This window comes from Apis florea, unplaced genomic scaffold, assembly GCF_048593485.1.
Source record: "Apis florea isolate Af1SG1 unplaced genomic scaffold, ASM4859348v1 contig_1603_pilon, whole genome shotgun sequence".
Lineage (NCBI taxonomy): Eukaryota > Metazoa > Arthropoda > Insecta > Hymenoptera > Apidae > Apis > Apis florea.
In genome coordinates, this window is record NW_028256408.1 from 61,408 (window position 1) to 72,182 (window position 10,775).

Here is a 10,775-nt window from a genome sequence, read left to right on the forward strand (position 1 = left end):
CGATCGCATTGTGAACGCCCTGCTTCTTTCCTCCCCCGCATAAATCCTTGTACGGGGAGCGTACAGATTCGCCCCGAGTTTAACGATTTAATAAGCGATCCGAATACGTGATTATTGTCGTGCTAATTGTCCAGATTAGAAATTATATTTCAGTATAATTTATTTCAGTTCCTAGATAAATGGATTTTTTACGTTTAATAATGTAACATAATTTGTTATTCGTGTATATAAAACGAAAGTTTAAAAAGTAACCAGTGTAAGTTGTTGAAAAAAATTCAATCGTTATATTTTTATAAACTCGTATCGATTGAATATATATATATATATATAAACTGTTCACAAAAGGATACAAAAGAATAATTTATCAATTATTGAAGAAAAAAAAATTCTGTAAAATTCTTCGTTGGAATCATTCAGACACTCGCAAGTGTGGAATGGAGAAGGAGTTAACAGGGAAGGAGTGGCTGGTTGAACACGAGGCAACACCTCGTGGCTCGTCTGACCGCCGCTTTTCGTAATCCAATGGCTTACATTTGTTTCAGGTCGTAACACAGAGGCCGGCGAATCTGCACACGATTTAACTCCCTCCGCTGGAAAACAAATTCCATCATGGACCGCCTGCAAACCAAGTCAAATGGATAAGCAGCTATAGAAATCGCAGCTCGTGCCAGCAGAAACATCTCCATACATTTCTTGCCGTTCCCTTTTAATCCAAAGATTTAAATCTCGCCGCTGCGGAAAAAGCGCCACGTTCCTGCGAAGCGAAAAGTCCGATTGTAAACTTTTCTGGTCGGATCTCGAGAATTCACCAGGCTGAATGACGTGGAGAGGAGTGCGTGATTTAAGGAATGAACAAGATATGGATCTCGAGAGGAAGCTTCGCGTCTTCTTCTTAGTATTATTTTATCTCAGAATTTGTATCTCAAAAAGATACGAGAAAAATCGTTTTTACTAGAGTAGATCATAGTAAAAATGAAAAATAATAAATCGTTTGTGGGAAAAAAGTTTTAGTTCAGAAATGAAAATGTTATTTTCATTGAGTAAGAATTAAAATTAAAAATATATTGGTATACTTACACGTTTAAAATTAATGTTCAAAATTCTTTGAGAAATATTTTAAAGTACTCTAATTTAAATCATTTTGTAGAACAACTTCATGTAATTAAGTAACGGATAAATTTATATTTAAATAGACGTTTAAACGCAATTTGTAAAATAATTGCAAATATATTTAAAATGTAAATTACAAAATGAGAAAATTTGATGACAAGTGATGCGATAATTTGAATAAGCAGTATTTACTTCATTTTAATAACGGTAAATACATCAATTTCAATAAAATAGAGTACCAACCGTAGTTGCTCAAATAACAGAGAATTCTGGCTTTAATACTTTAATATAGTAGCCTCTCGAATTAATAATTTTGTGGAGGCGAATATATCTTTTGATATGTGAAAATATGAAACGTATGAATATATGGTCTGATAAAACGATGTAAATAAGAAAATATGTTCATTCGAAAGATAAAAATTCAAATGAATAAATTTATAATTTATATTACTTCTAAAAAATGCAATAATTTAATTACAAATAATATAAAATAACTCAATGTACACTTTCATTTCAAGATTTTCTTTCATAAAATCTATATCGTGGCAAGTTAACCCTTTACATGAATTCTCGTGGTTTAATATGAGGTGCATACGTTGACTGACACCTCGTATACGTCACTTTCTAAAACCATAATAATGGCAAAGTGATTAGAAGAGATTACAACTAGATTGAATTACTACAATTAAATTTTCTATCTTCCTTCTTTTAATTTTTTTTAATTATATTCGTATAAATAATCGCAAAGAATTTAATTTCGTAAACTATCACATACAAACTGTTCCATTAAACAATGGAAATTTAAACAAACGCAATTTCGTTTCAAAATTCAATTTTTCACAGGGAGAAAAATTGTACTACTACTACCTGTATCGAATTAAATAAATTGAATGCACGAAATAATAAAAAAATAAAGAAACATTTATCCCATTTGGTAGCATGCAATGTATACCATTAATTCGATTCCATACAACGATTCGTCGATTTATTACCCTTAATTTTTCGATCGACAGACAAAATAAGCAAACAATTAACGATAGCAGGGAAGAAAGTACATTTCGATCAGACTATATCACACCGAGGGTATTGGTGTCTCTAGATAGAAGTGCGCCAGGGGATCGGGCAGAGTAAACTCGATTGTATCTTGTTTGTACGCGCACCACACTCAAGATCGAAAGCTCGATGAGATTATCGAGCCTATTATCCGGTAGCAATCATTCTTAAAATAAGGTTAATCGTAGACATCTCGTTATTCGGGACACGTAGTCCGATAATGAAACAAGAGGGAAAGAAATTGTAAAGCATTAAATTCGAATAATATTTAATTAGGAATAGGATTGTTAAAAATAAAATTTTTAAAATATCTTAAGAAAAAGATATTAAAGATAATTATAATTTCCTGATAATTGTCTAATCAATTATATATTTTATGCTTGATTGTATTCATCACTTTTTCAATGATAAAAAATAAAGTGCAAAAATAAAAATTACATCTTGACATATATTTGATATAAAATATTTCGATATAAAATAACGAGACCACCGTGAAACATTTTAATATAAATTCATCGAAAAGGATTGACATTAATAAAATATTCACATTTACGAGTACATCGATGTTGTGTGATAATTTTCTCCTTTTAATGTTAATCGCAAGTGGCACGTTTTAAATGAGGGACATCTAGAAAAAACAATTGAAATAATGAATATCTTTATTCGAAAAATTATTCACACGTGTAAAATTCTTCCATAATTATAATTACAAAATGTATTTAATTATAAAAATAACTAATAACTAAATTTATATTGCACAGTAGTGATGCATTTTTTAAAAATATTTGATAAAATAATATCATTATTAGACTGTGGATTTTTATACAGTAAAAACGTATTCATATATTTAATTAATATATAAAAAAATATATTATACGTCATTAAAACACTCAGAAAATAGAGGAAATGTCATTCAAATTCGTTTCTGTTTATTATTAATATTTCAATCAATTGCCAATATATAAGGATTTCAAATTTGTTCGTGTAGATTTCAATAAATATTTATGTCAATTATAATGATAGAATTAACTTTCAATAAGTCAGTTTAAACACAGTTTTATAAAAAAAAAAAAGGAAGAGTATCAATTCTAAAATTTTCTCATTAAACGTTTGATCGATTCGTCACTTTTATACCTATCTGTTTTTTATATACTTTGATGGATTAAATAAAAATTGATTCGAAAAAAAATAAAAAAAAATTACTAATGTTTGTTATTCAATACATCTCTCTATATCATTTAATTCTTTTCCGTGCAAAATAATCGATTGTAATTTTATCTGGTTGTTTAGTTTTGTTATTTTTTTCTCTTCCTACTCAGAATATAGTTTTAGAAAAAATAAATAACAAAAAATTGGTAAAAGTGATATGCTCTTTTAGTTCATAATTAATTATATTAGATACGTAAAAATTATACAGTTGCAATTAATACTGATTATAATTTATATATGTGCTATCTACAATTTTATTTATTATAATTTAAAATTATAATGTTGAGCTATAATATGTTTTCCCTTTTTATCGTTCTGGTCAAAAATTTAATTTAATTATTCAATTACATCATAAAAACTAATCAAACTGACTAACATTCTAATAACATTCTAAGATGAGTGCATCATAAAAATTATTTTATGTATATGGCATTATACAAATATTTGTAAATTAACAATAATTATGGCATCGCTATATAAGTTTAAAGTTAAACAATATCTCTAGTTCAAAATGATCGTTTCATTTAAAATTCAAAATTCTTTCCTTTTAAAATCTAATCTCTCAATCAGTCTCAATCAGAAGATTCATATTTTCCCTAATTTTATTGGATTTGGGTAGTTCTTCGAGCACTCAATAATCAAAGCTTAGGTTTCAGTCTGGCTTTAACAAATTGAAATTAAATAATGCCAGAATTTCATATACAATTAAATATCTAATTTTTTAAATGAACTAATTTAATTTAATTATAGTACAGCAAAATTCGATATCCCATGATAAATATATAAATATTTAACGTAGAATCATGATAAAGCATAGACATAATGATATTGATTTAATTCGACGTATCACAGAACGATTTTTTAACAATAAAATAAAAACTAACAATCCTTAGATATTATTTTAAAATAGAAAATTATAATAAAAAGTCCTATCCTTAGACTAAGATATCTTTCAAATATTTCATGGAAGACTTTCGAACTATCTGCTGCCATCTTTTGAAGAATTCTGTCCAGTTGGTAACAACAGTTATCTGTAATACTTTATTTCACGATGAATCTTGCTACTTATTTCGTTATTGCTGCATATGAGCAAACAGGTTTCCATAGTTTCCGGTCAAAGGTTAAAACTTTATCGATATTACAGGGACCTTGTTCACCTTCTCTGTAACATCGACGAGTTCCTGGCCATAGAATCATGTTCTCAGGACATTTGATGGCGAGCTTTGCGTATTCTGCTTGGTCGGGAAAGTATAAGGAATCGCTATTCAAGATCATGTTCATACCATTTGTTGGATAAGTATGGATGCACAAAATCCAGAAAAAATTAAAGCCTGCGATCATAAGTAGCAAACGCATTCTTGCTTAGTAAATTATTCACTAGTGTGTAGATTCTGAAAGAAATAAAATTAGTGATTGGATTTTTCTTGTCGCTGCATTAATATTTATCAATATTTTTCATTATTGGATCAGTGGGATTAAAATTAGATATAAAATAATATTTTAGATTATTATAACGATTTTATAATTCTATCATTATGCGAAAAATGAAGAGAGCATGCTTGGTGATCAATAGATGTAGCAATTAGATATTTCTTTACAGTTTTATTTTCAATTCATTTCGCTCATCGATTATTCTTAATTCTATTCTTGATATCTTTAAAATTTTTATATAAATAGATAGAGTATTTTTTAAATTAGAGGTAAAGAAAATTGTTTATGCTATGAAAATTATATAAATATAATTTGTGATCTGTAAATGGATCTGTAAACTAATGCGTTAATAAAATTATCATATAGAAAATAATTTTATGTTCTAATTTTTAAAATTTACAATAGATTTCAAATTGAGAAAGCTTTAAAAAGCTTTCTTTAGAATGTTTAATTAATTTCTGTATATTTTAAATTTCTATTTAAGAGATTTTTATATCCTTTGTATAGAATTTCTCTCAAATATCATTGATGAACAAAATACGATTGAAAATTCAAAGGATTATAGAGTGTATCTCTCAAACGAACAATCAAAAATGTTATTTCTATCTTGCTCTAAGCTGTTTCGAAAAGATATAATTATTTTTATTTTATATATTTTATATTACGTTTTTTTTCAAGCAATCAAAATATCATTTATATAGCTTTAAATAATTCCTTGTTGTTTAACCTCTTTCATACAACATTGAAAAATTAAATTAAATTGGGCAATTGTTTTTTGAGTTTGAAATATCGATGATACAATAATATCACCTGTTAACTATGATAGATAACCATTAGATAACGAAAAAAATATAATACTGTTGATACATCATATTTATGTATGAGTCTTGTTTAGGTGAGTGTTTTATATTCATGCTATGATAATTTATGCAATTTATGCATTTTTTCATGATGATTCAGAAATTAATAAATGTTAAACACAGAAATACAATAAATGTTAAGCTAATGATACAATGTTTTTCTCGAAATGGCAATCGTCGAAAGTAATATTATTCACAAAAATGAGAAATTGAAATATTCGCAGGTCCAATTTCAAGCATAAAATATAAACACAACTTCACGATATGATTACTTCGTTGAAGAAAATGAAAAATTGGAATTACTTTTTTACATGAATCCTTCAATTATGAAATACAAATTTCATAATCATTCAAGAAAAAGCATTATTCTTGCAAATTTATCATGGAAATTTAATCATCAGCATTAACTTCATCTGAGTATTATCCAAACATGAATATTCCATGCAATTTATTTTACTCAACATCAACGAGAAAGGATATTAAATATACGTATGTATATCGTTTATACGGTAACACTGCAAGCCTGATAAAACGCTTACTTTATAATTCAATAATTTATCAGTCGAAATCGGGGAAGTCGATTGAAAATTTAATTCCGACTAAAATGAAAACCATGATCATAAATTGCAGCAACAATGGCTGCGTACTACTATTTGGAAGCCGAAAACACGGCCACGATACGCAACGATACGTTCACCATAATTAAAATAGATTCATAACGCATTGCGGATCAGTTTTTAATTATTTTTTAAACGGGAAGCAATTGCGCGCAAAATCCACGTACGAAACGTATCCATTTACAAAACGATTTCCTAGGATTAATTCGAATTTATATTTATCAAATTACTAGCTCGCGAGATTGAAATTTATCGAAAATTAAACTTTTCCAACGTTTAATACTCTTTTCGATAATGCATTTTCGATCGAAAACGAAATACGAAATTATCTTTTCCTTTCCTTTTGTCATCGCATAATTTCTAAACGAGTTATTTATAATCTCACAGTTGGTACTGCCATGCATCCCCCTAGATCCGCCATGTTCGAATCCACTATACGTATTACGGCTTTAATTTATAGTACAAGCAAATCCTCATTACCACATTAAACGAACGAATATTATGATTCAAGGATGTTTTCGAGTTCTGTTCAACTTTCACACCATCAACTATACGCGTATAGTTCGTCGTGCAACGAAAGATTTAATCTCCGTTATAGTGTTGCAATAAAGGTCGCCTCAAAGTTCTTGCTTTTACGATTCGCTATAAAAATTTACGTCGAAGGTGCAGTTTCTCGTTCGAATTTAGATTCTATGGTGAATTTTTTTTCCCTTCTTTCTTTTTCTTTTTTTCCCCAAAACTCTGGTCACCGACGAAAGCACGAGGACAATATCATTTTTATCGCGGATACGAGTCAGGGGAGAGTACAAAGCCTCGAATCGTGTGGCGCGACAAAATCGAGCACACGAATCTCGAACGCCATTACGCGGCCCAGGGCCATTGTTCCAGATGGGAAATTAAATTCAAACTTTCCGCGGGACGAATAATCCACCCGGCCAAGAAGAAAATTTCGCGAATCGTGATAACAAAGAAACAAACACGATCTCCTTATTCACCCATACTTTTCCAAAACTCTGTGTAATCTCGGCCCGCCTTTTCACCGCCTCTTTCTCTCTCTCTCTCTCTCTCTCTCTCTCTCTCTCTCTCTCTCTCTCTCTCTCTCTCTGCAAGTTTAGCGCGTACGAGAAGTTTGTTCGTTTACACGAAGAAACATTCAAGGGTCAAGAAACATTTACAGGAAACGAGATTACATGATCTCGTTGCTAGATTTTTTTTTTTTTTATTTAATGGATACATTGAATAATTAGATTTTTGGAGACTTTTTAAATATTGATTTCCATTATTTAACTTAATTTTTATAGAGTAATCTTTTTGAGAAGACGTCTAATTAAACTTGATAATCTACGCTCGGATATCAATTAACACGAATATCATCCCTTCTTTTTAAAAAAATTTTCTCCAACAACTATTATTAATCCCACGCTTCCAACATTTGAGAGCTACCTCATTTAACCTGTCCAATCAATTTTTCAAAATCTCCTCGTATCTCCAACACGATCTTTTCCAAAAACTGCAACAAGAAAAGAAAAAAAAGAAACTTGGCTGCATTACCGTGACGTTATCGAGACGAAGTACGAACACAAACTACCACTTCGCAAAACTTTCAACAAAGGACGCGGATATCTCTCTTAAAAATCTGAAATTCGAGAGACAGAGGCGTGGTGTATCTGGTGTATCTTCGTTCAGGTGTAAGGCAGGTGGCGATAATTTTAAAGAGTAAGTTTTCAAGTTTTCCCGGACGATACAATGACCGACGCCCCCAAGAAGATAGAACCTTCCCTTGCTTTTACATTATCAACGCGCCACCCGACGATTTATCGCGTGTAGATAGCAATTAATTGTAACTCCTGCACGAAGGCGAGGACGATCATTCCCCAAAAATCTCCTCCACGGCGCGGAAAACTCATCCCTGTTGTTGCTCGCGAATTCTCCTCTGTTACGCCTATCGTAATTTTTGAATCGAATGAAATCTTTGATTAAATCTCGTCGGGTTAGAGAAACTCGTAGATACAAGAAAAAGGAGATGGGAGGTTTAAAGTGAAATTGTTGAACAGGAATAAAATAAACGCGCGAGTTTAGACGTGTTATTAATATTGAATCATAATGGTACGTGTAATTAATTAAAATTTAATTGATGTTATTACGAGAATAAACGAGTAATTTGTAATTTAATAATATCTTCCTATTTCAATGTTAATTTTATCAAAAGGAAACACGTGCTTTTGACGGTCCTTTTGTTTGAAATTTAGTATTTCGGTTTTAATTAAGAACATTTTCGCATTAAAATATATATGTTTATGTAACGATTTTTCCTCTCAATTTTTTTTTTTTTTAATGAGAGAGTGACGAGTGTTATATCATTATAATACGTCAATATCAAAGAGAAGTCTTTCCTATTATTTTCCATATTTTCGAGTTGAAATTTCTAAAAGATTATCAACAACAACGTTTGAATAAATGTTGAGAATTAATGTTGAAAAGGAAAGAAAATGTTATAGATACTTCCAAACTCTTCTTAAAGGTTCTAATTAAACGATTCGACAATTGTTTGTAAAAGGATCTCGATTCATTTTCGTTCGAAAATGGTAAAAATAATAACGAATATGAGAAAGAAGCACGGGCATTAATTATCTTCTTTCACGTGTTACTCGTTTCTCGTTGTATCGCCACGCGAGATCGCATAAATTTTCAATGGCCACCAGGACGCTCATAAATTACCGGGCGAAATCAAGAAATTAAAACTAACTCGGCGGCGTTACAATAGAAAGTAATCCGATCTAAATTCACGCAACCCACGAATAATTTATCACACTTGTTACCGCATCAATCCGTGTATTTTCCATCGTAGCGTAATCTGAACCGGTTTCGCAACGTTTCATCGATCAACGCGAGATCTTCTTTCGTCGCGTGTAGACGAGTCGTCATTCGAATTTCAATTAATGGCACCGATTAATCAAAGAGAACGAGTTATCTCAATTTTGACTAAGATTTACTTGATGGAAATTTTTCTTGGATTCTCTGTATTCCTCTTATTATACGAAAAAAAGAATTCAACATTCAAGTTGATAAATAACGAATAACGAATTCAATTAAGCGATTTGTAATTCTAATTATTTATGCATCGTCTTACAAAGTAAAAAAAAAAAAAAAAAAAAAACTCTTCTTTATTGGAATTAAAAAAATGAACGTTTCTAAAAACGTTCTCTGATGGAAATAATTTAAAAATTTTTGTCAATTCCGCTTGTAAATATGTATGACGAAAGACGAAGAGCTCTGATTTCCCGTGAACTCACTCGAACGTATGTTGCGTCACACAATGAATGGACTATCCAATGTTTTATTGGCCATGAACGATTTAATTTTGATCACGTGATTCTGTATACTACACATTTTACATTCTCGTCCATCTTTTAACTTATTCACCAAACAATTATTCCAGGAAGTCATAATCATCTCGAGTGACATTTACAGAGACGATAACTCATTTCACGTGTAAGAATCAAAGAAACTACTACAATCTTACAATTCGTCCCAAAAATCCTTCGTTCAATGATGACGATGATCCCTCTATTATCCTTTATTATCACCGATTAATATCACTTCAAAATCATAGCTTTACAACCAGATCCATTTTCGAAAGATACACTTTTTACATAATTCAGATTAAATCTACACCCAGCAGGCTCTCTCTCTCTTTGCTCCATGGCAACAAGATTAACGATTACTCGGCACTCACGTCTCCTCGTTTATTCTCCCTCCTCGGTTCGCGCACCGGTCTTTTGTTCTATCCGGCCACCTGCAGCTGTCAGAGCCCAGAAGAATAATTCTTCCCTTCGCTAATAGAAATTTGATAATCGACGGGGCACGGAGATCCCCCCAGCTTCGTGCGAATCGAGGCTCGGCCGGAGACTAAGCTCGCGGGCCGCGTATCAAAAGTTAATCTACGGCGGCCAACGTTAAGGACAACGGCAAAGGTGGAGGAGGTGGGAAGCGCGATGGAGAGGCATCGTCTGCCCGTAGGCATGTCATCAGCTTCCGTTGGGCGAGGGGAGGGGCGAGTGACAGGGATTAATCCGAGGCAGACGGTGATCACCTCGGCTGGGTCCGATCGTGAGAGGACTGCCACGTCCCCGAATGAACGTTTCCTCCCCGACCCGGGCCAACCTTCTCCTCGGGGAAATAAAAGGACGTATTTATGCCAGGCTGGCCGATAAATAGAATCTCTGACAACCCTGAGAATTTATGCGATCGAGGGAGGAAGTGGCGATGGAAGGATTTTGATTCTACTTCGAATTTCTATTTTATATCGAGCTGCGTTTCGTTTATTAATAATTTTTTTGATTTTCGTCGATAATTTTCTGTGCGCGCGTGCGTGTTTCTTTGGTCGATTTTACGGTTGTGCAAGCGATTATCAACTTTCGAACTTTAATGCCAAGATATCTTGGCGATGGGCAAAAGTTTCGGATCATTAGCGTGTGTTGGCGATTTAAGGTGA

The 10,775-nt window shown here is 31.8% G+C and overlaps 1 long non-coding RNA gene across 1 annotated transcript; it reads right to left on the reverse strand.

The window, feature by feature from the left end:
• Positions 1-2,804: 2,804 nt before the first annotated feature.
• LOC147658861 (uncharacterized) lies at positions 2,805-10,195 on the reverse strand. The gene is made up of 2 exons (XR_015290799.1): positions 10,017-10,195; positions 2,805-4,763 (listed from the first exon to the last, which is right to left on the reverse strand). It is a non-coding gene; the product is annotated as an uncharacterized LOC147658861 (long non-coding RNA).
• Between the last annotated feature and the right edge of the window lie 580 nt (positions 10,196-10,775).